The sequence below is a fragment of the Myotis yumanensis genome, unplaced genomic scaffold (genome assembly GCF_028538775.1).
Source record: "Myotis yumanensis isolate MYYU_CA2020_CCGP unplaced genomic scaffold, mMyoYum1.0.hap1 SCAF_1, whole genome shotgun sequence".
Taxonomy (NCBI): Eukaryota; Metazoa; Chordata; class Mammalia; order Chiroptera; family Vespertilionidae; genus Myotis; species Myotis yumanensis.
Window position 1 is genome coordinate 32,282,865 of NW_027223752.1, and position 24,275 is coordinate 32,307,139.

Consider the following 24,275-nt stretch of genomic DNA (forward strand, 5'->3'; position numbering starts at 1 on the left):
TAAGTGTATATCAAGGAGGTAAAAGAGTTGTACACTGAAAACTATAAGACACTGATAAAAAAATTGAAGAAGACACAAATAAATAAAAATATATCCTGTATTTGAGGAAGAATTAATATTGTTAAAATGTCCATACTACCCAAAGTCATCTATAGAATCAATGCAACCCCTATCAAAATGCCAATGGCATTTTTTTCCAGAAATGGGAAAAACTATCTTAAAATTTTTATGAAACTATAAACAACCCTGAATAGTCAAAGCATTCTTAAGAAGAATCAAGCTGGAGGCATCATAGTTCATGATTTTAAACTATACTACAAAGTTATAGTATTTAAAACTGTATGGTACTGGCATAAAAACAAACACATAGATCAATGAAATAGAATCAAGAGCCCAGAAATTAACCCATGCATATACAGCCAACTAATATTTCACAAAGGAGCCAAGAATACTCAGTGGGGGGAAAAAATAATCTTTTCAATAAAAAATGCTGGGAAAACTGGATATTTACATGCAAAAGAATGAAATTGGACTCCTGTCTTACACCACTCATAAAAACTAACCCAAAATATCAAAGGCTTAAATCTAAGAACTGAACCTTAAAACTCCTAGAAGAAGACATAGGGAAAAACTCCTGGACATTGGTCTTGGCAATTATTTTTTTAATATAACAGCAAAAGTACAAGCAACGAAAGCAAAAATAAATAAGTGGGACTATATCAAACTAAAAGGCTTCTGCACCGCAAAGGAAACAATGAACAAAATGAAGAAGCAACTTATGGACTAGGAGAAAATACTTAAAAACCACAAAGCACATAAGGGGTTAATATGCAAACTACATAAGGAACTCATACAACTCAATAGCAAAACCACAAATAATTTGATTAAAAAACTGGCAGAGGAACTGAATAGACGTTTTTCCAAAGAAGACCTATAAATGGCCAACAGGTATATAAAAAGATACTCAACATCACTAACCATCAGGGAAATGCAAATGAAAACCACAGTGAGATATTACCTCATACCTGTTAGAATGGCTGTTATAAAAATGACAAGAGATAACAAGTTTTAACAAGGATGTGGAGAAAAGGGAACCCTTGTACACTGCTGATAGGAATGTAAATTGGTACAATTATTATGGAAAACAGTATGGCGGTTTCTCAAAAAAATTATAGAACTGCCATAAGATCCTGTAATCCCATTTCCATGTATATATCTGAAGTAAATGAAATTACTCTCTCACAAGATATCTGCACTTCCCTGTTCATTATAGTCTTCTTTACAACAATCAAGGTATGGAAACAACCTAAGTGTCCACCAATGAATGAATGGATAAATAGAATGTCACACACACACACAACCTTATAAAAGGAAACCTGCCCTTTGTAACAACACAGAGGAACCCTGAGGCATTATGCTAAGTGAAATGAATCAGACAAAGACAAATACCCTAGGATTTCACTTACCTGTGGAATCTAAAACCGGCCAAACTCATGGAAACAGAGAGTAGTATGGTGGTTGCCAAGGAGTGGGGGTGGGGAAATGGGAAGATGTTGGTCAATAGATACAAACGGCCAGTTATAAGCTGAGTAAGTTCTGTGGCTCTAACACAGAGCATGGTGACTACAGTTAACAATACTGTGTTGTATACTTGAAATTTGCTACGAGGAGATCTTAGATGTTCTCAACACACACATACCAGTTAATTTGAGGTGATGATATGTTCGCTCACCTATTGCGGTGATCATTTTGCAATATATATGTGCACCAAATCATTGCATTGCACACCTCAATGTTACCCAATGTTATATGTCAAGTATATCTCAATAAACTTGAAAAGAAAATATTTGTCCTGCATTGAGCCTTAACTAAGATGGTTTAAAGCAGCGGTTCTCAACCTGTGGGTCACGACCCTTTGGGGGTCGAATGACCCTTTCACAGGGGTCGCCTAAGACCATCGGAAAACACATATATAATTACATATTGTTTTTGTGATTAATCACTATGCTTTAATTATGTTCAATTTGTAACAATGAAATTGGGGGTCACCACAACATGAGGAACTGTATTAAAGGGTCGCGGCATTAGGAAGGTTGAGAACCACTGGTTCAAAGTGTTACCAGACAAGAGCAATGTTGTGGTAAAAAGGGCCGGGTCAGGGGGGTGAGGTGTGAGCGCTGTCTCTTCCTATCTGAGAAGCCCTGATGTGTCACCAGAGAGTCCACAGCTGGGAGCCCCACCCTACAGTCCCATGGCCATTGTCCGTCTGGATCCTTAATCCTTCTCCTTCGCAAACTGAATCCCAGGTCCATTCACCCTGCCTGAACGGCCATGCGCTTCAAGGAAAGAGCCCACAGAATGACCCTTTATCCGTCTCAGCCTCTCTGTTTGTCTGGGGCCGACCTTGCCAAAAGATAGCTCTGAGCAAGGGCGTGGCAGTGCAATGCAATTGTTGCTGAAAAGATGTGAGGGAGAGTTGCAAGAGGCACTTCTGGGAAGGGGTTCCTTGTCTCAAGAAGTTACACCCGAGAGAGGTAACCCTTTTTTTCTGTCTTGAATGTCATTGCCTGCAAGGATGCCTAAAACCGCAGAAGCCATGAGGAGAGCCCTCCTAAGGGGCCGGTGTGAGGATGAGAGGGGGCAAGGAAAGAACTGGGTCCCTGCCATAGGTCTGGGGCCCTGACTGGAAGAACCAGGCACTGCCCAATCTCACCTACCTTCTTATTATAACACACAATCCTCATAGTGCAGATTCCATCTGCTGAGTCTTGTTTCTTGTGGCCAAAAGTACAACAGGGACAGATATGTACAGATTGTGGTTCTAGCATTAACTTCTAATATCTAAGGATATTTTCTAAAGGAAATAATTCTGTCCTGATCCCCTGCAGATCCTCTTATTCCACTGTCTTTGTCCAAATGGTCATCCTCACGACATGAGGTCAAGCATCATATGAAAGAACTCCAGAAATTTAGGACTCACATCTTTGCTCTGAATCTGCAGCCTTGACCCTCCCCTGCCCTCTATTCTACCAGCTTTTGACTTCTTTTTCCACCCGCCAGTATTCAACGCCCCTCTTCCTCAGGCCTGACCTTGGGTACTGCCTTGTCCGTGAGAGTTTAGAGTTCCCGCTGGTTAAGCTTCGGGGTCTCCCCGCAACCACACAGGCCCAGCAGGACTTGGGTAATGTCCCTGCCATCTCCCCTCCCATCTCATACCTCGCTGGGGTCATCTCAGAAGTTCTGCTTCTTGTCCTTTTTGGTTTGAGGTTCTCTTCTGGGTTCTCCTGCGGCCCTGTCTGCTCACTCAGACCAGAGGTGTCGAGGCAGTGGCTGCAACTCCTCAGTCTCTCCTCTGAACTGGCTCAGAGTTCTCCCGTGAGGTCCCGGGTAGCCTTCTACTCTGTTTCCACGGAGGGCTGCTTCTCTTCGCTGTGCACCCCGTGGGAAAGCCGCCTGCAGCTGTGACGGGGCAGGGTTCTGCACGGTGGCCTCTGCCGGCCTCCCACAGGCAGGAATTGAAACCTTGGTATCTCCTTCCCGGTGCGGTGGCTGTTTTAGGTGGAAGGGGAAGCACGTTCAGATTGGACACAATCCTCCGTAGTGCTCCCCCACTCTCCTCATCCCCAGGTTTAGCAATCAGGGCTTTTTCTGTTTACTGTTTCAGGCCCACAATCTGAAAGCGACATTAGGAGTTGAGAGGTATGCGAAATGTACAAAAAGGCTGTCTGCGCTTGTTTTCGTAGCAGTGCCTGCCTGCCTCGCAGGTCCAATCCAGATCTTAAATCCCATGCTGCCAAATAAGATAGTAAAATTGCAACTGTAGGATTGCTAACAGATTCTTGGACTGAAGCGCCAGCCGCCCCAACGTGCCGGATTGAATAACAATGCAGAGAACAATGGTGTAACATATGCAACGCATTGTCTTTCTTTTTTAAAAACTCATTTTATAAAATCCCTTAATTGAATCAGGCTTGAACTTCCTGTGGCATCAAACCAAGTAGAATTACACCGATGCTAAAAATGTAAATGTATCCCAGATACTGCTAAATGATGCGTGCCTGGGAACGTTAGCCTGAAGTCTCGCATGCTCACACTGCGGTGATAAAGCAGAACCTGGAGATCAGGCTTTGAGATAAACATTTATGGGAATACTTTTAATTCCATGCTTTCTTAGGATTGTGAAACTGGTTTTGACCTTGGAATCCTAGATGTCAGACCTGGGATGACCTCTAAGAGATCAGCGGTTCCTTCTCCAGATGGTGAAACAGGTGCCTGGAGGGTGTAACGAGACACACTCAAGGGCGCTCGATGAGCAAACAGAACCAGGCCAGGTTCAGTTCAACGCAGCTGTCCTACGCCTTCACCTTGTGTTGGGGCATGGTGATCAAAGTAAAGTAGAAACAACACTGCTTTCCAGGTAGCCCCAAGTGTGTGGATGTCCAGGTCAGGCCTATTTCACTTCCCCCTTCATTCTGATAGATTCCTTGAGAAATAGGAAACTTTGTGGTTAGCAGCACATGCCTAAGAAACTAGAAAATCTGAAAAAACAAAGGCTACGTCCCTGGCTCCCGAATGTTGGGTCCTACTCCCCAAGCAGAGGGCCAATGAGCTCTGCCCCTCCAGCTTTGTCTCTGTGCCTCTCACTCCGCAGCAGGCACTCATTTATTATTATTCCACCACTAGAGGCCTGATGCACGAAGATTCATGCAAGAATGGACCTTCCTTCCTCTGGCTGCCAGCACCGCCTTGGCTCCAGCCTGAACCACCTTTCCACCTTCTCAGGCTGCCCAGAGGCCCAGAGAGGCTGGGGCAGTGCAGAATGTCTGTGTCCTCCCCATGGCAACACGACGAGTCAAGCGACCAGCCCCCAGCCGTTGGGCACCTGTGTATGCAAATTAGCCTGCTGTTTTGTTTGGTTAATTTGCATACTCACTCCTGATTGGCTGGTGGGTGTGGTGAAGGGACGGTCGATTTGCCTCTTTCTCTCTCTCTCTCTCTCTCTCTCTCTCTCTCTCTCTTTTTTTTTTTAGTATAGAAGATAACACAGCCAGGGGTAGCCAGAGCCTGGTGGCATTTCAGGTCATCAGACTCCCTGTTTGGTGGCAGGTTAGAGGATATTGTTTAGAGAATGCATGTACCAAACATTTCTTTTCCTTTCCTTTTACTTTTTCTTTCTTTTTTTTTTTTTTTTTTTACCATTGCAGTCAGCAACCGAGGAGGAAAATTGTGCAGTGCAATGCAGCCATCGGTGTGACGATTCTGGCTGTGATGCTGGAGCCTGGTACCTCCTTCCTGGTGCTGTTGCCAGGAACACTTGTCACTGACACACATTTGGTCCCTGAGAAGTGAGCTCTTCCCCCTCCCGCCTTCATTATGCCTGCAGAGGGAGCCATGCCAGACACTCGTGTTCACATGCCTGAAATGTCAGGCCGGCCTGGCAATGCGAGCGATGCGATAAATCTGGAGAGCAGCATCGGATCGCTGGATGCGGAATCTGTTCGCACACACAGGCTGCAGCAGGCACGGCGGCAGGCCCTCCAACCCCTTGAGGGTTCCACCAAGGAGGAGGTTAAAGGACACAGCCTCCAGAACCGGGAAAGGTGGGTAAGGAAGTCAGGAGCTGACGTGCAGAAGAGCCTACAGCTGTTGACATACCTCCCACATACCAGACAGGAGACTCAAGTCGAGCTTCAGAGAAGGGGGAGGATCTGGGGGAGGGAGCCCCGGAGGGGCCTCGATGTGAGCAGATCCTCCAGCACAAAGACCTGTGAAGGCCCTGAGTCTGGACATCAGAGGGAAGGTTGGTTTCATCTTCACCGGGAACCCGGTCAAGACGGAAAATCAAATATGCAGAACCTGCCAGGTTGTCAGGTCCCTTAAAGAAATCGCTGGGAAAAGCCAACCAAGTCAGTCCTTTCTTCAGTGAACGAAGAAAAGCGCCTCCCCTGAGCCACTTACTCACTCCAAGGCCCAGAAACAAGGGGCCAGTCCACCGAGCTCAGTTCAGGCCACTGGATCCCAGGGTTTCTTGACCGGGACCCGGGACATCTGCTGACACCAATGACAGTTCTCTGGGTTGGGCAGAGCCTAACCCCAAGAGCCTAGATTCCTCGCTCAAAAGTTGTGTTAGAATCGTATGAAGTCATTATGCAGTACATCTAAAGCTTACACAGTGCTGTGTATCTCTCCATAAAACTGGGAACAATGAAGACGCATATGACGGTGAGGAGGGTTCATACCTCAGGTTCCTAACCCTCAACGGTTCCTTGTCAGGGTCAGGTCCTGCTGCCTCAGTGTGACTTTGCACTAAAATCAGGTCAGATTCTTTGGGGCTTTGGGCCTGGGTGCAACAACTAGGAGTGACAGGAGACAGAGTGGGATGAGGTGGGAGGTGCCACCTGGAGCAGCACTGAATATAAATTAAAGGGAATTAAGGAGCAATTAACGGACCACCCGAAAGTGTCCAAGAGTTACATCCTGAGGAGCCATGAAAGACCCACGAGCAGACTAGCAGGTGGGAGGGCCCAGGGCTCCATAGCAGATGAGTAAGCCCAGGTGTTCAGGTGAGTGAGACCATCAACAATGTGCCATGATGTGAGATGTTCAGAAACTAATTGTAGTTTACCTTTTGTGCTACTCTGGCTTATCAGCCAAAACAAAGGAAAGAGAATTTCCCCTTTCCCTTCCAGGAAAGACAGCCCAGGGCTTTGTGTTCCCAGACCTGGGTGCCCTGACCCCAGGCAGGGAATTTCCAGCTCTGTGTGAGTCAGGCCCACCTGGGGGAATTCAGGAGCCCTCCAAGAAGGAAGGAGGGTAGAGGTTTCTGTGTTTTGTGCGTAAGTGATTGTCGGGGAGGTGGCTGAATCCCGGGAACTTGGTAAACAAGAGAGGCGGGTTTGTGGGATCCTCCACGTAGCCTGTCCCTGCACCTTGTGCCCCAGCCATGGCCAGAGGAGGAATGGCTGTGGATGCTCATGGGTAATTGACACCGTTGTGGCCTTGGGAGCAGGGTCCAGGACCCCTTTAAGGGAGGCTGGAGATGAGGACCACCTTTGTGGCTGCCTGGAATAAAAGTGCCCAGTAGGAGGCAGGGACCAGCACATGGTGGAGACTTCGAAAAGCAGAGATAGCCGCAGTGACAGGAGCGACACACCTTGACTATGTGTGAAAAGGAAAATAGGGTTGGTGGGGGCGGGGGGGTGGGGTTTGCAACCTAGTTCAGTATCTGGTTAAAACTGTAGTCTTACTTCCCCACTCTGACTGACTTAGGCAGAGCTGCGGAGACCCTCGGGGGCTGCCACAGGAGGAGGTATATACTAGTAGGTCAGGGCCTCCCCCCGAGTTCAGTTCAGGCTTTGGATCCGGAATTCCCCTGGACTAGCAGATCTGCGAAATAAAGGTTAAACTTGCCTCCCTCAGAGTGCTGGCTGATCGTTCTCCCGTGTATTCTGCCACAACATGTGACTTATAATCCTACATGCCCTCGGTCTCCTCTTCTCAGCAAGCTCATCTCCCCACATCCCACGACGCAGAGTGACTGACAAGCACCCACGGATTTCCCGTTCCCGAGCATCCCGCCACCCGGGCCAGGGCGGTGGTTGTACAGCTGTGCACCATTTGCACACCACCCTCCCGCGGCAAAGCCACGCATGTGGGAATCGGGGGAAGACGTGTGCTGCAGATTGGCCAAGTCCCAGAGGCCAACAGAAAACATGACGTAGCTTTGGGATTTAATGAAAAAAGCTTCTATGCCTTTTCAGTGTTAGACGACGAAACCAACAGCTGCACACAGTCAGGCACCAACAAGCAGGGAGCCACCTCCCTGTGGGCACAGGAGGCCCTGGCACGCTCCGTGTTTCTCTAGAAGCCACCCCCGAGCCGGCCAAGGTCTCAGCTCCGGCCCTGACACATGGGTGGCTTTGACTTAGCTTTTGGAGCTCAGCCCACTTCTGGGTCATCTCCCAGGTAAACACAGCACTGCCACGTCCAGGCCTGAGCTTGCCTCCCTGCTGGCCTTCAGCCAGACAGGTTCAGAGTCCCATTCAGCCTGATGACTGGGCAGAGGCCTCAGGGGCCGGCTCTGGTGGGCCAACTGGTTTCCTCACGTCCCAGTGCCGTCCCTCCATCTCTGTACCCCACTTTCTTAATGTGTCCCCCACATTCACAACTTCTCCACTAGTAAACTCCTACATGTTCTTCAAGGGCCAATTTAGACACCATGTTTCTGGGAAGCCTCCTGAACTGCTCAGAATTCTCTGCTTATATCTGGACCCTTGGCCAGCTGTTTCATTTCCCTGTGGACTGCAGTTAAATGCCTACCTGTCTTTCTCACTTATTACATGGCAAATCCTGGGATAAGAGAAGCCATATTATTAAGCCCTGAGCCTTGTGTAATACTGGGTAAAATAAGTATTTTTCCTTATGTCACTTAGAAATTTATTTTACAAGGAATACCATATAGATGATAAAGCCCAAACGAGGGCAATATCTGGTATTCAAAAGAGATTATAGCTCTCCAAGTCAAAAATTCTCATAAAATTGACTATGGAAAGATAAATTTATTTTAAAGAAACTTATGGCAAAATATGTTTGACCAAATTTACCATTTTAACCATTTTAAGTGTACAGTTCAGTGGTATTAAGTCATATACATTGTTGTACAATTATCACCATCACCCACCATCCATCTCCAGCGTGTTCTCACCTTTCCCAATTCAAACTCTAGACTCAACAAACATCAACTCTCCATGTTCCCCTCGCCAAGCCCTGGCCACTGTCATTCCACTTTCTGTCCCTATGTATCTGACCACTCACATGAGTGGAGTCATACAACCTCTGTCTTTTTGTGACTGGCTTATTTCACTCAGCGTAATGTTCTAAGGTCCCTCCATGTGCATGTGTCGGAATTTCTTTCCTGTTACGTCTGAATAATATTTCATCATATGTTTATGCCACATCTTGTTTATTCGCTCACCTGTTGATTGACATTTGGGTAGCTCTCCTGTCTTGGTTATTGGGAATCATGCTGCTATGAGCATAGGTATGTACAAAGAGCTCTTTGAGACCCTGCTTTCAATTCTTTTGGTTATAAACCCAGAGGGTAACTGCTGAATTCTATGATGATACTATGTTTAATTTTGGGAGGAACCAGTATGCTGGTTTCCACAGTGGCTGCATCATTTTACATTCCCATCAACATGCGCAGGTTCTAATTTCTCTGTATCCTTGCCAAAACTTGTCATTTTCTGTTTGTTTGTTGTTTGTTTTTAATAATAGCCACGGGTGTAAAGTGGTATCTCATTGTAGTTTGATTTACATTTCCCTAATGTTCAATAAAATTAAGCAAAATATGTATTTCTTTTTTTTTTAATATATTTTATTGATTTTCTACAGAGAGGAAGGGAGAGAGATAGAGAGTTAGAAACATCGATGAGAGAGGAACATCTATCAGCTGCCTCCTGCACACCTCCTACTGGGGATGTGCCCGCAACCCAGGTACATGCACTTGACCAGAATCAAACCTGGGACCTTTCAGTCCGCAGGCCGACGCTCTATCCACTGAGCCAAACCGGTTTCGGCAATATGTATTTCTTTACTGTGGTTTTTACAGATTATTAAACAAACAGATCACATACTTTAAAAAATTAAAATTACAAAAATTAAAGTACAGAAACATACAAGAGAGAAAAAAAACCCATTTGTAATTTGATTACCTAGAGATAAACACTCTTGATAGTTTAGGTAGGAATAGTCTTCTAGTCTTTTATCTGTGAAAATATATTTTTATGGCAAAAATTTATTTTCTTATTTAGCAACGCCCTACCCAGCTTTGCCCCAAGAAGAGACCTTTCTTACTCAGTGAATTATTTCCTAAGTTTCCTGAGGAGTAATTAGAAAAATACGTATGTTGTTGGTGTTTGGTTTCCTACCAGGTGTTTGTTTGGCGGAGTGGGCATATTACAAAAGGGACTGGTGATGGTGGAGGGGAAGCATGTAGCCAGAGAAGAGTAACAGAGAAGAGTAAGAGGGGAGACTGATGACCTGGGAAGAGATATTTGGAGGAAAGAGCAGAGGTTCACAGAAGAGTTTGATTACACTTCTGTCTCTACACTTGATCTTCGGTAAAGCCTGCATTGTTTGCCAGTGGGTGATGGAGTGGGTTCAACGGGGGCAGCATGAGTGAACAGAGCAAGAACTCAGCTGGAGAGGAGCAGGAGCAGAGGCTTGCCCTGGGCTGAAACGAGAGAGACAAAGCTGATGCGTTTCTGGAGATGGGACACCTGGGCTGACACTCTGCACGCTGCTCTGTTGGTGTTTTCTCCTGTAATTTAATAATCCCCTGCAGTTTATTTTAGTTACCAAAATCCCCTTCTTCCTGGGCTCCGTTGCTGTTAGATGTGGCCATGTGACTGAGTCTTAGCCAAGGGAAAGTAGACATGGTTTGTCTCATTTCTAGGCCACGCCTTTTAAGAAGCAGGGGTGTCCCCTTCATCTTCCTTTCCCTTCCTTGATGAGGAGGATGACCAGGTCTAGGGGGTGGGCGGGCCAAGAGGGCGAGGAGCCGGGCTTCCTGGGAAGCCAATTGAACCATGTGGAAGAGCCACGTGCTGACCAGGAACCCTTGCTTCGCCAGGGATCCTCAAACTTTTTAAACAGGGGGCCAGTTCACTGTCCCTCAGACCGTTGGAGGGCCGGACTATTGTTTAAAAAAAACTATGAACAAATTCCTATGCACACTGCACATATCTTATTTTGAAGTAAAAAAACAAAATGGGAACAAATACAATATTTGTATTTGCATGTGGTCCGCGGGCTGTGGTTTGAGGACCCCTGCTTCAGACTATTATGCAAGTGAAAAGTCCATTTTTATGTGTAACAGCCTAATCTGCCCTAGCTAATACACCATCAAAGGGTGCAAGTTAATGACCCAATATGCAACTGTTAGACCGAATGGACAAATTGCATTTTGGGGTATAGTATTGCTTTTGAGTTCAACTGCTCAGTAGTTGGGTGTATTGGGGTTGAAAGTAACAAAGAAACCTAATTGAAACTCATCATCAAGAAGGGATTTATTGGCTAACTGGGAGTCCAGAGCTACAGTGGACTGCACCGATTGCTAAAATGTGTGAAGACTCGCTTTCTTTCTAGCTCACTACTCTTTCATACCCACTGTTGGCTGCTTCCTAGGGCTAACTTCCTGATGACTGTAGGAGAACTGGCTGCAATCAGGCCTACGCACTGACTTATGCTCAGGAAACAGGAGAGGTTGTCCTTGGCAATCAGTCAACAGCAACACAAAGCTTTGTGCAGACTGGCTCATCCCTGAACCAAATCCTGTGATCATAATTGAATTGCCAATGGCCTAGACCAGTGGTCGGCAAACTGCGGCTCTCGAGCCACATGCGGCTCTTTGGCCCCTTGAGTGTGGCTCTTCCACAAAATACCATGTGTGGGCACGCACGTACAGTGTGATTGAAACTTCATGGCCCATGTGCAGAAGTCGGTATTTTGTGGAAGAGCCACACTCAAGGGCCGAAGAGCCACATGTGGCTTGCGAGCCGCAATTTGCCGACCACTGGACCAATCAGGGCTATCTGCTGGAGCTGATAGGTAGGCTTGGTCCCACCCACACTATATGGCTACGACCAATGATGTGTATTTCTGTATAGGGATGGAGAGACTGAGTTACCCAGCTACAGAGAAGAAAGTCACCTGATTCTAACTTTCTCTGGGACAGGAAAAGTTCTTTTAGAGATGCGAAATAAAAGTCAAGTAATTTCCTTCTTATATGCATTAAAATATGGCTGTGGGAAAATTATTTTCAGCAAAAAAAAAAGAAGATTGAAATTGTTAAAGCGGTGGAAGATTTAAAGACAAGGACATGGAGCCAATGACCTGGGGGAAATTAAATGACTTGCAAAGTCTGGCTATTTCAGAAAGAACACTTTATATGAGGCACTTTCATGGTGAGATGGTACAAGGTGGAATAAAAGAGGACAGTGCTGTATCCAGATGTCATATGTAGGATATTCAAGTTCAAATTTGTTCCTCAGACTGTCCCCTTTCTGCTATTGAGATACCTTGCTCGCTCATCATGAGTATTAAGCGTTCCTGTCAAGGACACTTCATTGCTAAGGTCAGCCTCGATGTGCTGATCTCAGCTCTTCCTCCAAACAGTATAAATTCATTTTTCTGGACATCTACCATGGACTAAAAATAAAAAAGGGATAATTAGCTTTCTTCCCATCCTGAATGAGTTTACCTCTAAAACAGGAATTAGAAAGGTTTTCCTTGTTGATTCGGAGAGGAATTGGGGCGATTAAGTTAATGCACACAAAAATAACTCCTTTCAGCACAGATGCTCTTTGATTGACTTAAAACCCCTGCGTGCAAAATCTACACAAACAAAAGAAATGTGGAGAGATCTGCTATAATAAGATTAAGCTCAAATGGCAAGGCAGGTGTGGAATTTAAAATTAATTAGTAATGCCAACTACAAAATGGACCAATTTTCCTTCTCCATTGCTCTGCAGGAAAAATAAAAATAAAAAAACAGGAGAAAGAGAACTTGTGTGTTTTGTTTTTCTGCTCTACCCTCTCCCCAGTGTAAATCTCAGAATCCAGCTCAACTTCCACTTCCTCCATAGAATCTTCCAGAACTACCCCAGCTCCTATCTCTAGACTTCCTGGAACGTGCTGAAATGGCATGAAAGAATAGGAGTTAAAAGCTCAGACTCTGATGTCAGAGCTGCAGTCAGCGAGATCCTCAGTCTGTTAGCTGAATGGCCTGGGGCTCATCCACTGGCCTGCCTCCTCCTCTGAAAAAATGGGACCAAGATGGTGACAGAAAGAGATGAGATGATGCATGCAGTGAGATAACGTCTGACCAGAAGCAGGCATTCCTAAGTGTTAGCTATTATTAATAGGTAATATAGTGTCCCCCAACTTGGAGTAGCACCACACTGGACTCATAGTATCTGCTCAAACCAACCCTGTTGCACTGAACTGAAGGGAACTAGAAATGTTTTTCAAAGTGGAGGATGGTTGCGGACCAGGTTGAGGCGGGAAGGCCAGTGACTGCAGGACCAGGGTCGCACTGTGCTTACGTGGCCTGCAGGGAGCTCTCTGTAAACACAGCACGAAACAGCCACTAAACTCCAACCAACTCCAGTGACTAAAAGTAACTCCAGGGCTGCTGCTATGGGAGAAAGAAGTACGCAGGGACGGGAACGCCAGCACCGTTCAAAAGAGCGTTGCTGGTCAGAACGTCCTGTGTGACGGCTGGTCAAGCAGAAATGTGGGTCTGCTGGAACTCAGAAATGAGCCAAACTCACTTACGAGCGTTTCATTTGTTGAGTGTGAGGGGGCTGGATGGGAAGAGGCAGTGCTCACCATCCTTAAGAGAACAACAGATTTTCTATCACCTAAAAAGAGTCAACAAATGAGCCACTGAGAACAGACCTTGATGCATTTGTTCATTGAAACAAATCTGTTAGGCCCTGAATCGGACAACGCAAGCTAACCAGCACATGTACTTGGCATGATGGAAATGTACTTCTTTCCAAAACACAAAGTGCCCATTACTTGTTCATGGCAGTGGTAGGGCTCTGAACCACAGGATGATGTAAGCCAGCACCAGAGCTTTGGCTCTGTTCCCCACTGGGCACTATCTTGGGAGAGTTACATCAGCTCTCCAAGGATCAGTTTCCTCATCTATGAAATGGGAACAATAATTCTCCCTACTCAAATGGTTGCCGTGAAGATTAAACAAGCCCATTCAGGCAAAGAACTCGACTTAGTATCTGACATATAATAAATATTCAATAAATATAAGCAGCCCTAAGCAGTTTAGCTCAGTGGATAGAGCGTCGGCCTGCGGACTGAGGGTCCCAGGTTCGATTCTGGTCAAGGGCATGTACCTTGGTTGTGGGCACATCCCCAGTTGTAGGTGTGCAGGAGGCAGCTGATCCATGTTTCTCTCTCATCGATGTTTCTAATTCTCTATCCCTCTCCCTTCCTGTCTGTAAAAACAAATCAATAAAATATATTTAAATAAATAAATAAATATAAGCAATTATGGTCATAATTTTCCACAACCCAGATTTCTTACTATTTTTCCTTTAGCATTGTCTTCAAATGCTGACAAATTTGTTTGACCACACCTTTGCATGAAACTTGGAGATAGCGCTATGCCCTTTTGTGGAATTTGCTTTTTTTTTAACCAATACATCTTCTGAGTAGTGCTCGGTAGATATCAAGAATGATACAGATAAGGGCTGTCTCTGAAAATCTGTGAAGGAGATGGGAGAATGAGACCCAAGGTGAGGGAGACGGAGATAATTTACAATTACATGTTTGAGAAATCAGCTCCTTCTCCAAATTGGCTTGTTTTCCTAACCTCAGCAAAACATCCTTCAATTTCTTCTCTGACTTGAGGAAACTTAGATAAATCAAATACGTACCAAGTCATCTATCGCGCTTGAACGGAATCCGAGAAAGTCTGAGTTATGATATTATACACCTGATACAGCAAGACGGAGCTTGAAGCCAACCTCCGGAGAGGGCTTTCAGAATAGGCTCCCCTTTGTGTAGATTGGGAGGTGATGTCATTGTCTCGCTGTCACGGGGAGGGTGCCAGGAGTTGTGATAGGGCTGGGCCCCGAGCTGTGATGGATGGCGCCTCTCACCTGGACCCCTCGTGAACAATAACGCCTTTGTGAGGCCACGGCCCAGGCCTTTCTGCTTGTGGAAGGAAGCACAGACACTTGACCTGCAGGAGGACTGGAATTCCCGTCAGCTGTGTTATAAGCAGGCAAAAGGGACTAAATAAAAGCCACAGCCTCAGACAGGCACTGGTGAGCCACCGGGAATTCACTGAGCAAGACAGGCATGGCTGCTGCCTTCTTGGAGCTTACAGTCTAGTGGGAAAGACAGCGAATGAATAATTAGGCGAATGTGAATTCATTACAATTGTAATGAGCCCCATGAAATACAGAGCACTATTGAACTTTATACTGGGGAAGAGGAGGGAAGGTTAGGCATGGAATTGCAAACACAATTTTTATATCCAAACCAGCACAGATACTTGATGTAGAACACAATCTTTGCTTGAGTTTTGAAGAGAAAGCTGGAGACAGCAGGGAACCCCCACATTTGCCTGGGGTGGGGCTGGCTATGCCTCTGCCGAGTTGGGGATGAGGCTTCCAGCTGGGGGTGGCTGAGTAGGAAGAGTTGGAGAAGCCCTGGCCTGGGCATTGAGGGCTCGGACCCCAGAAGTGAAGGCCTGGAAAGACATGAGCAGGACACCTCCTGGCCGGCTGGAGGGCAGCGCGTGGCCTGAAGCGCCCTGGCCCAGACTGCCAGCCACCGCGGTGTCAGTGTTGTCTCCTCAGCCCACGCCGGCCCTCTGGTCTAAGGTGTCATCTAATCTCCCCTCGGGTGTGGATGGAGCTGTCTGGGCTGGGACACTAAGGAGCTGGTGGGCACTCTCACCTAGGAGAGGCGGGGCCGGGACAGACATCCGCCCCACTCCCCTTTCCTAAGGCCCTCTCTCCATCTCTCTCTCTGGGCTGTTGTCCACTCCTCTGTTAATGATCCGGTTTAATCCCATCCCGGGACACAGTGGGCTCAAAGGCAGTGGCCATACAATATCAGCTGCACCCCACTGTCCCCACCCACCCCAGCATCTTCCAACTTCTCTGGCTAGATTGCATGAGGATTTCTGAGGTGCCGAGAGGGGGCACCCAGATCGCCATGGCATGAGGAGGGACTGACGATGAAAGAAGTGGAGGTAGAGAGGGAAGCCTTCACTCTCACAAGGGAGGAGGATGGAAACCCTCAGAAGGATCTAACCCCACTGCCCCCCCTCCCCCCGTTGCCCCCAAGTGGTGCCGGTTGCAGGAGAATCTCTGAACCCCGGGGACCAGGAAGCTCACCACAGAGAACCTGAACGTCGGCAGGGACTCACCCAGGACTGCTGAATCCTCCAATTCCTGGACATCATCAAACCTACCAAGGCCCTAAGTAAAACGTACTGAAGGATAACTGAAAAAATACTAGTAAAATGACCCCTTAATAACCTTATTAAGCTGTGACTGCAGGACTCGGCGATTTATAACAGCATTTCACACTAGCACTTGTCTTGCTGTCGGAAGAGTTTGCCACCCCTAATGAAGTTTTTACCGTGGCAACAATAACTACAATGAGCAGAGAATGCCTGTGTGGGTGCACGGATGCTGGTAATTCATCTCGTGGTCCCTGAGATGTGTGCTCCCATACACTAACTCCACCATAAAATGCGATGCCTTGAGATGCAGACACGTGTTTTTAAAACACTGAGAATTTAATATGTGGTGCATTTCAAACCGATTAGAGAAAGGAGGATATAGTCAATAAATGGTACTGGGTAAAAATGCTACCTGTTAGGAACACAGATAAGTTACACTCCCTCTAGCCCACCTGACACCTTGCCCCATAATTAATTCCCGTGATGATTAAAGAAGTAAACACAAAACGAACACCTTTAAAATATATGTATGCATTGTTTAGAAATAATACTGAGATAGTGAAATAAGTCAGACAGAGAAAGACAAATATTGTATGTCATACTTCATATGCGGAATCTCAGAAAGTCTCATTCAGAAACAGACAATAGAATGGTGATTACCAGAGACCAGGGTGGGGGGAAGTGGGGAGATACTGGTCAATAGATACAAACTTCCAGTTTTAGAGGAGTGAGTTCTGGGGAATCTAACGCACTGCAAGTGACTATAGTTAACAATATTGTATTGTATACTTGAAAGTGACTAAGAGAGTAGATCTTAAATGTCCTACATACACACACACACACACACACACACACACACACGCAGATAATTATGTGAGGTGGTGGGCATGCTAATCACCCTTACTCTAATGATCATTTTGCGATATATACATATATCAAACCATCACAATGTACATCTTAAAACTGACACAATGTTATATGTCAATAAAGCCGGTGGAGGGAGGGACAAAAAAACAAAATGGCCAGACTGGCAGCAAACAGAGCACATCTCACCAGCTGCCTCCCAGGCACTCTTTTCTCAGTGGGACTCCTCTTCCCTCTAACACTCGGACTTCGGAGAGCATACATCGCTCTCCACCACATGTTTTGGGCCAAGGTTTACACAGAAAAAATTTGTTTGTGCATCCCCCAAACCCAATGTAACATTTTTTAAAAAGTAGTATGTGTATGAGGGGAAGGAGATCTCCAGTTATTTTCCAAATATAATGGAGGAATGCCAGAGTTATGTGCTGATGTTTTGAAAAGCACAGGATGTCAACACCGTGATGTGACTAGATGCTGACGATGCTCAGAGAGGCTGTGTGGCTGCACACATACAACTAAATGCCTGTTAGAAATCGTATTCACTGTTCGGTCATCAGGAAGCAACGTGTCATGCATCTGACATGCTAAGGGGTTTGCTATACAAACTTTTCTGTGTTTTCAGAAATTGGTTGGTAGTGATGGATTGACAGGGAGAGGCTGCTGGCTCACATTTGCACTAGGTGTCTGGTTTTTTACAGGTTCCTGATGGTAAAAGAAAGATGCTTGTATTCACAACCAGTAGTACAGACAAAAGACTAATATTGAAAATATATTTATAAAATAGCTCATTTAAATGTGAAGAGAAAAACAATCACTAGAGCAGGGGTCCTCAAACTTTTTAAACAGGGGGCCAGTTCACTGCCCCTCAGACCGTTGGAGGGCCAGACTATAGTTTAAAAAAAAACTATGAACAAATTCCTATGCAACTGCACATGTCTTATTTTGAAGTAAAAAAACAAAATGGGAACAAATACAATATTTGTATTTGCATGTGGCCCGCGGGCCGTAGTTTGAGGACCCCTGCACTAGAGAATGGGGGAAGAATGGAAACAATTCACAAAAGGCTAATTGTGAAATTAGCCAATAAATACAAATACCCAAACTCAGTAATAAACAAGAAAATGCACTGAATACATTAAAACAATGGACTATTATTTTAAAAATTCATCAGATAGCCCAGCCAGTGTGGCTCAATGGTTGAGCATCAGCCTATGAACCAGGAGGTCACGGTTCAATTCCTGGTCAGGGCACATGGCTGGGTTTCAGGCTTGATGCCAGAATGGGACATGCAGGGGGCAGCTGATCAATGGTTCTCTCTCATCATTGATGTTTCTATCTCTCTCTCCCTCTTTCTTCCTCTCCAAAATCAATAAAAATATTTTTTAAAAGAATATTAAGAGTTGTTGAGGATTTGGGAAATCAGGCAACTTTTCCATTGCTGATGGCTGTGTGCATTTTTGAAGGCACGTTGGCAGTATCTATTAAAAATTAAAATGTACACATGTTCTACTTTAACTTACTTTTAGAAACCTATTATTCAGAAACACACATGTATACAAAGTTATATGCATGTAAGGATAAATATCATGGCATCATTTGTAATAGCTAAAATTATTGAAAAGATCTAAAAGTACACCAAGAATCAAAATATATTATGGCATGAAATGCCATATAGTTGTTAGAAAGAGTGGGGGGGAGCTATAAGTACTGATATGGAAAGGTCTTCAAAGCATATTAAGTGAACAGAGCAAGTTGCAGAACAGTATGTACAGTATTCCATATTTATGTGTATGTATATATATTATGAATAAATAATAAATATGGGATACCTATGACCTTAGGCAAATACATCAGAATGGAGACTGAACTGTTACCTTGGGGGAAAAGCTGTCTGAGAGGAGGCAGTGCAGATGGATTCTTGCTCACCAAACGTTCCAGTCTCTCCCTTGCAGCGCTCCTCACTGCATGAGGATGTGTTCCCATGCTGCTGACCTCAGGAGTGATCACATGACTTGCTTTCACCAAAAAAGTGACGTTGGTCACTTTTGTGCAAAGCTTTAGAAGTCAGGACATCATTTGATTTGTCTCGTTCTTTCTCCCATGAGATGACAATGCTCCAGAGAGAAGGTAGGTTTTCCCATCAGCTTTGGCTCTGGAGTAAAAAAGGCAAGAAGCAGGGCTGTTGCTGACTTGTGAAAAACATGTAGTGTGAACAAGAAATAAACATTTGTTGCTATAAGCTACTGAGATTTGGTGGGGGGGTGGGGGGGGAGAGGGGATTGCTCTAGTGCAGCGGTTCTCAACCTGTGGGTCGCGACCCCCTTGGGGGTTGAACGACCCTTTCACAGGGGTCGCTAAGACCATGGGAAAACACATATATAATTACATATTGTTTTGTGATTAATCACTATGCTTTAATTATGTTCCATTTGTAACAATGAAAATACATCCTGCATATCAGATATTTACATTATGATTCATAACAGTAGCAAAATTACAGTTATGAAGTAGCAACGAAAATAATTTTATGGTTGGGGGTCATCCACAACATGAGGAACTGTATTAAAGGGTCGCGGCATTAGGAAGGTTGAGAACCACTGCTCTAGTGTAACATGGCCAACCCTGACTGATACAAATAAAGGAAGACGTCTTTCCTTCTGTATATTTCTCTATTGTATGAGCACCTGGCAATACCTGATACCTGTGTATTACTTACGTAATAAACTGATTTTTTAAAATCGACATCTTCAAATTACAAATGACTACATGTTAAGGACCTTTGGGATTGTTGACAAGTAGAAACTGTAAAGTCAAATCCTGGGATTCCAAGGTCAATGTTGATGTGTCCGCCTGAGTGAGACCTGCAGGCCAAGGCACCACGCTGCAACCTGGGGCTCTGTGAAAGGTGAAAGGTGTGTTGTCCAATCAGGGGCCAAGAAAGATGGCGGTTAATTGGACACATGCGAATTCTTCTGGTGTATGGTAGTGGCAGGGGAGGTCAGAGCAGTAAACATTCTACCCACTGAACCACGGTGTGAGTGTAACCCATCCCTCAATTCTTTCAATATTGTTTTTGTTAGAAGTGTTTTTGTAAAAGATGAATTTTTAACTAATTTGTAGCCCGTGGATACCTAGCATACTTGTGTAATAGTTCCAGGAACTACCAGTAGCTTTGGGGGAGGAGGCTGATTCCAGCTACCAGACATTCTGGCTCTGGGAGACTTGCTGACACTCAGCCATAAAACTGGACCTCTGTTTGGCCAGTTTCAAGATAATCATCAGATTGGACTGTCTGACTTACATGTAGAGAACTTTCAATCCCCCCAATTTCCTTGTTCTCTGTCCCTCTCCTTCCTGAGTAAAACCCCTGCCTGCACTGAGACGTTAAGATGGTCTATGGGACAGCAGTCTGCCCTCTTCTCAGGCTGCTGGCACTTGAATAAACTGTCTTTCCTTGCACCAGCACCTGCCTCTCAAGTATTGGCTCTTGAAGCAGCAGGCAGCTGAACCTGAGTTCAGTGTCATGAGGGGGCATCCTAATCAAGGATAGAACCACAGGGGTTGCTTTTATAGATATTGGGGGGGGGGCATTGTTCTTCAGCAGTAAGGACTGAGTTGCAATCACAGCGGATGCATAATTGTCTGAATATGTCAGTCCCTTCCGATGTCCCAAGCACACACACACAAATGAGAGCCACTGACCCGGGAAACGGAGCAGGTAACTGCATGTAGACTCATTTCCTGGTGGCTGCTGCCCTGGCTCAAATTCCAGACTCTCAACACTTATTCAGTGATCGAGCGCCTCCTCTGTGTCAGGCACTGTAATTGCTATCACACTACAGATCCAATCTGCCCTCACACTCAATGCCTACATCACTCATACATGCCTACAGGCAGGATAATAGCTATAGCAGTAGTAACCCTTTCTTAAGGGGGTAGTAGTTTCCAAGAATTGCGCCAGGTATATAATTTCCAAATCTCCCAAAAAGACCTGGCAAACCAACTGGAATAATCAATTCTTTTTAGTATGAGGTTGAGAGAAATTAATGAGCCTCCTTCAGTTCTGACTAAATAAGGGTCAGTCTCCAGTTCTTGTTGTCTGTACCACCTCACCTCCTGTGCACAGGAATGAATAGGTAATAGCACTGAAGGGGGAGTGAATAAGTCTTGAGTCAGAACTTTATCCTTCAGAGCAGGGCGCACAGATCCAGCTTTTAGATTATGTTGCCCCAGAGTGTGAAACAGAACCCTGGTCAACGGCCAGCCTGGCAATCTGACTTAGGTTAGCCGTGGTTAGCATTCGTCCTAGTCTCTGCCCCCACCCCTCCTCTTTCTTGGCTGAAAGTAAACATCTGACTTGCTTGAGGCATGAGGGCGGGGGTAAGGCAGAGTCCTCTCAATGGGTCTGCTGTTCTGCAAAGATTCTAGAAGAAGCAGATCTAGGTGTGGTAACGTGGGGGCTGTTGATTACATTTTGCTTATATATTAATATACAACTTCTTTTTTTGTAGCTTCCTTTGGGAATTTACATGGTAATGCAAATCTGTGCACACATTATTATTGTAACACTATTTGACACAGAAAACTATATGATCTTCTCCTCAACCTCCACAAACCATCTCCAGGGCACATACCCTGGCGAGGCCACTGTTTTCCTCCTTCCCAACCAGTGTTGGGGCTTCCAAAACTTACCATCACATTCCTTACATCACAGACAGAAGCCCAACAACCGGCTGCTGGGCTTTTTTCCTAAAAATATGTTTTTATTGATTTCAGAGAAGAAGGGAGAGGCAGAGAGAGATAAAAACATCAATGATGAGCCCTAACCGGTTTGGCTCAGTGGATAGAGCATCGGCCTGTGGACTTTGGGTCCCAGGTTCGATTTGGTCAAGGGCATATACCATGGTTGCGGGCACATCCCCAGCTGGGGGTGTGCAAGAGGCAGCTGATCCATGTTTCTCTCTCATCGATGTTTCTAACTCTCTATCCTTCTCCCTTCCTCTCTGTAAAAAAATCAATAAAATACTTTTAAAAACACACACACACATCAATGATGAGAGAGAATCATTGATTGGCTGCCTCCTGCACGCCCACCCACTCCCCTCACCCCCCGGGAATCAGGCCCGCAACCCTAGCATGTGCCCTGACCTGGAATCGAACCATGATCTCCTGGTTCATAGGTTGATGCTTAACCACTGAGCCACGCCAGCTAGGCGTTGGGCTTTTAAATATAGCAACAGCAGAGATCCCTCTGGGCTTGATGAAGAGCCACTTCAAATATCTCCTAATTTCAGTTGTTTTCTTGTCTATCAAATACAAAGTCTAAACATGGCTCTGAAGGTATTTAAGTGCACTCACGGGAAACCCGCCCCTCCCCGTCAGAGGCAGGGATGCAAGGAGGCGGAAGTGGGGGGGAAGCCAGTGCCCTCCGGTTTGGGGATTTGCAGGGATTGCCTGTGTGTGAAACTCTCCGGGGAGAAGGTGACAACGGCACAGAAGTGGGCCCCGGCCCGGTTGGCACCACAGTACCAGGCTCAGTGGCAGAGCTGCAGCCGCTCTTTCCCCTTTCTAATTGGCGGGACCATTAGCAGTTGTATTCATGTGTCTGGTTTAAGAATAGGGAGCTTCTTGGTTGAATAAATGATTCCCTTTGAGCTCCCCTGTGTTGGTCTGACCCCACCAGCTGCACACACAGTGGCTGGAACCTCCCCCACTCCCACCTCAAATCCCTGGACTTCCCCCGTGGGAAAGGGGGCCTCCATACCCTATCCCAGCATCTGCCCTGGGCGAACCCGTCAGGCTTGGGTCACATACCCTCCTTTTACATCAACCCAGTGGCCAGGAAGATGGAACTCACTGTCTGGCCAGAACAGGGACACATGTCCACTTCAAGAGCTGGGCTGAAAGTGGGTCCACTCCTAGAGCAGGACTGAGAGGGGGAAGGTGGGTCCCCAGAGGAGAATCAGGGTGCTGTTACCAGAAGAGGTTGGAATGGGCACCGCTCGGGCCGGAACCACAATGACCTCCGCAGTCCCACCTATTCTAACGAGGGACACAGTTGGAACCACTTGCGACCTGGAGAGGTGATGGGGGAGCCCGGGACTTCTCCCCACCCTACGTGTCCATCTCCTATGGAGTGTTCTTACCACGAAACAAACAAACCAAAAAAGAGACACAGGGAAACTGGGAGAGGGGTTTGGTATGTCTATTATGTTGACGGTATAAAGGGTGTTTGCATATATCCCAACTCGTCAGAGTGTATATATATCATATAGATGCAGCTTTTTAACTCAATAAAGCTGTTAAGGAAATAAAAAGTCACCTTCCTCTAAGTTCACCTAACTTCTATATCCTGAGGAGTTAAACCGAAATTAGCTAAGGTTTGGCTCAGGCTCTGATATAAAAAGGGCCTGAATTCAGAAGGCCTGAATTCTGGGACAGACCCTGGAGGCTGGGAGGGAGCCCAGTGCTGAAAGGAATCCTTCTGCTTCCAAATGAGGTCGGGTCTTTCGGCTGCTCTGAAAGACGCCGTGTGAAACCCCGTGAAGAAAACGACTAAATCATTCTAATCTTCAGGTGTTTCACAGGAGCGGGGCAGCAACTGCAGGTTATCGATGGCACATTACCCGTTTGGAGAACCTGCCAGTCGATACATCGTGGAAGACCCCATTAAAGGCGACGCATCATGTTCGGTCAGAACGGACAGCAAGGACGAGAGGTGCTGAGCACTGGCAGGGGCAGCTAGCATCACCGTTGACGAGCTGCCTCAGTGACCTGGGTCCCAAGTTTAAACATCTCTGAGAAGGGCCCGCTCAGCCTGTCTTCAGTCAGATGTCACCCTGGGACCAGTCCGCTGGGGCCACGGAGCAAAGGTGATGCCGTACAAAATATAGCTGATGACTCTGTAGTAGCCATGGCTGTGTGGGGACGGTAACTGTGCGGAGGGAACAGTAACCGGGGGTGGGAGGAACCGGGCAGACAAAAATACGTGCCCAGTGTGCCTGACTTGGGCTGGAGAGATTCCAGCAGCTCAACTTTCGTTTCCTGCTGCTCAGCACGGACGTGCTGTTGTTACTTCTATGACGCAGATGTTGAGCCTCAGTCCTATAAAGGAGCTGTGGGTGAAATAACTGACCTCTCCCTGGAGGTTGAAACTGGCATCGTTCTCCACCCTGCACCTCACAGGCCCCACTCGTGGAACCAGCCCCATAACAGTCTGTCTGGAACTGGACTCCAAGGGGACCGGGGTCTTTACCCTGAAGCTGGCCCACATCCCCAGCTCCACTCTCTGCTGGGAGACTTCCCTGATGGGAACACGACTTCCTGCCTTTCCCTGGACTCCCACTGCCATGCTGTAAGCCCCACGTCTGCCCCTTCCTGGGGCAGTTAACCCAGCCGTGATGAG

General features: G+C 46.2%; 1 protein-coding gene across 1 annotated transcript in view; it reads right to left on the minus strand.

Annotated features, from left to right (window-relative positions):
- The window catches only part of SIPA1L1 (signal induced proliferation associated 1 like 1), a 433,934-nt gene extending 430,423 nt beyond the window's left edge, over nucleotides 1-3,511 (minus strand). Inside the window, exon 1 of the mRNA XM_070417275.1 lies at nucleotides 3,217-3,511. The gene's annotated coding sequence lies outside the window, so the exon portion shown is untranslated. The remainder of the gene's footprint in view (nucleotides 1-3,216) is intronic.
- Between the last annotated feature and the right edge of the window lie 20,764 nt (nucleotides 3,512-24,275).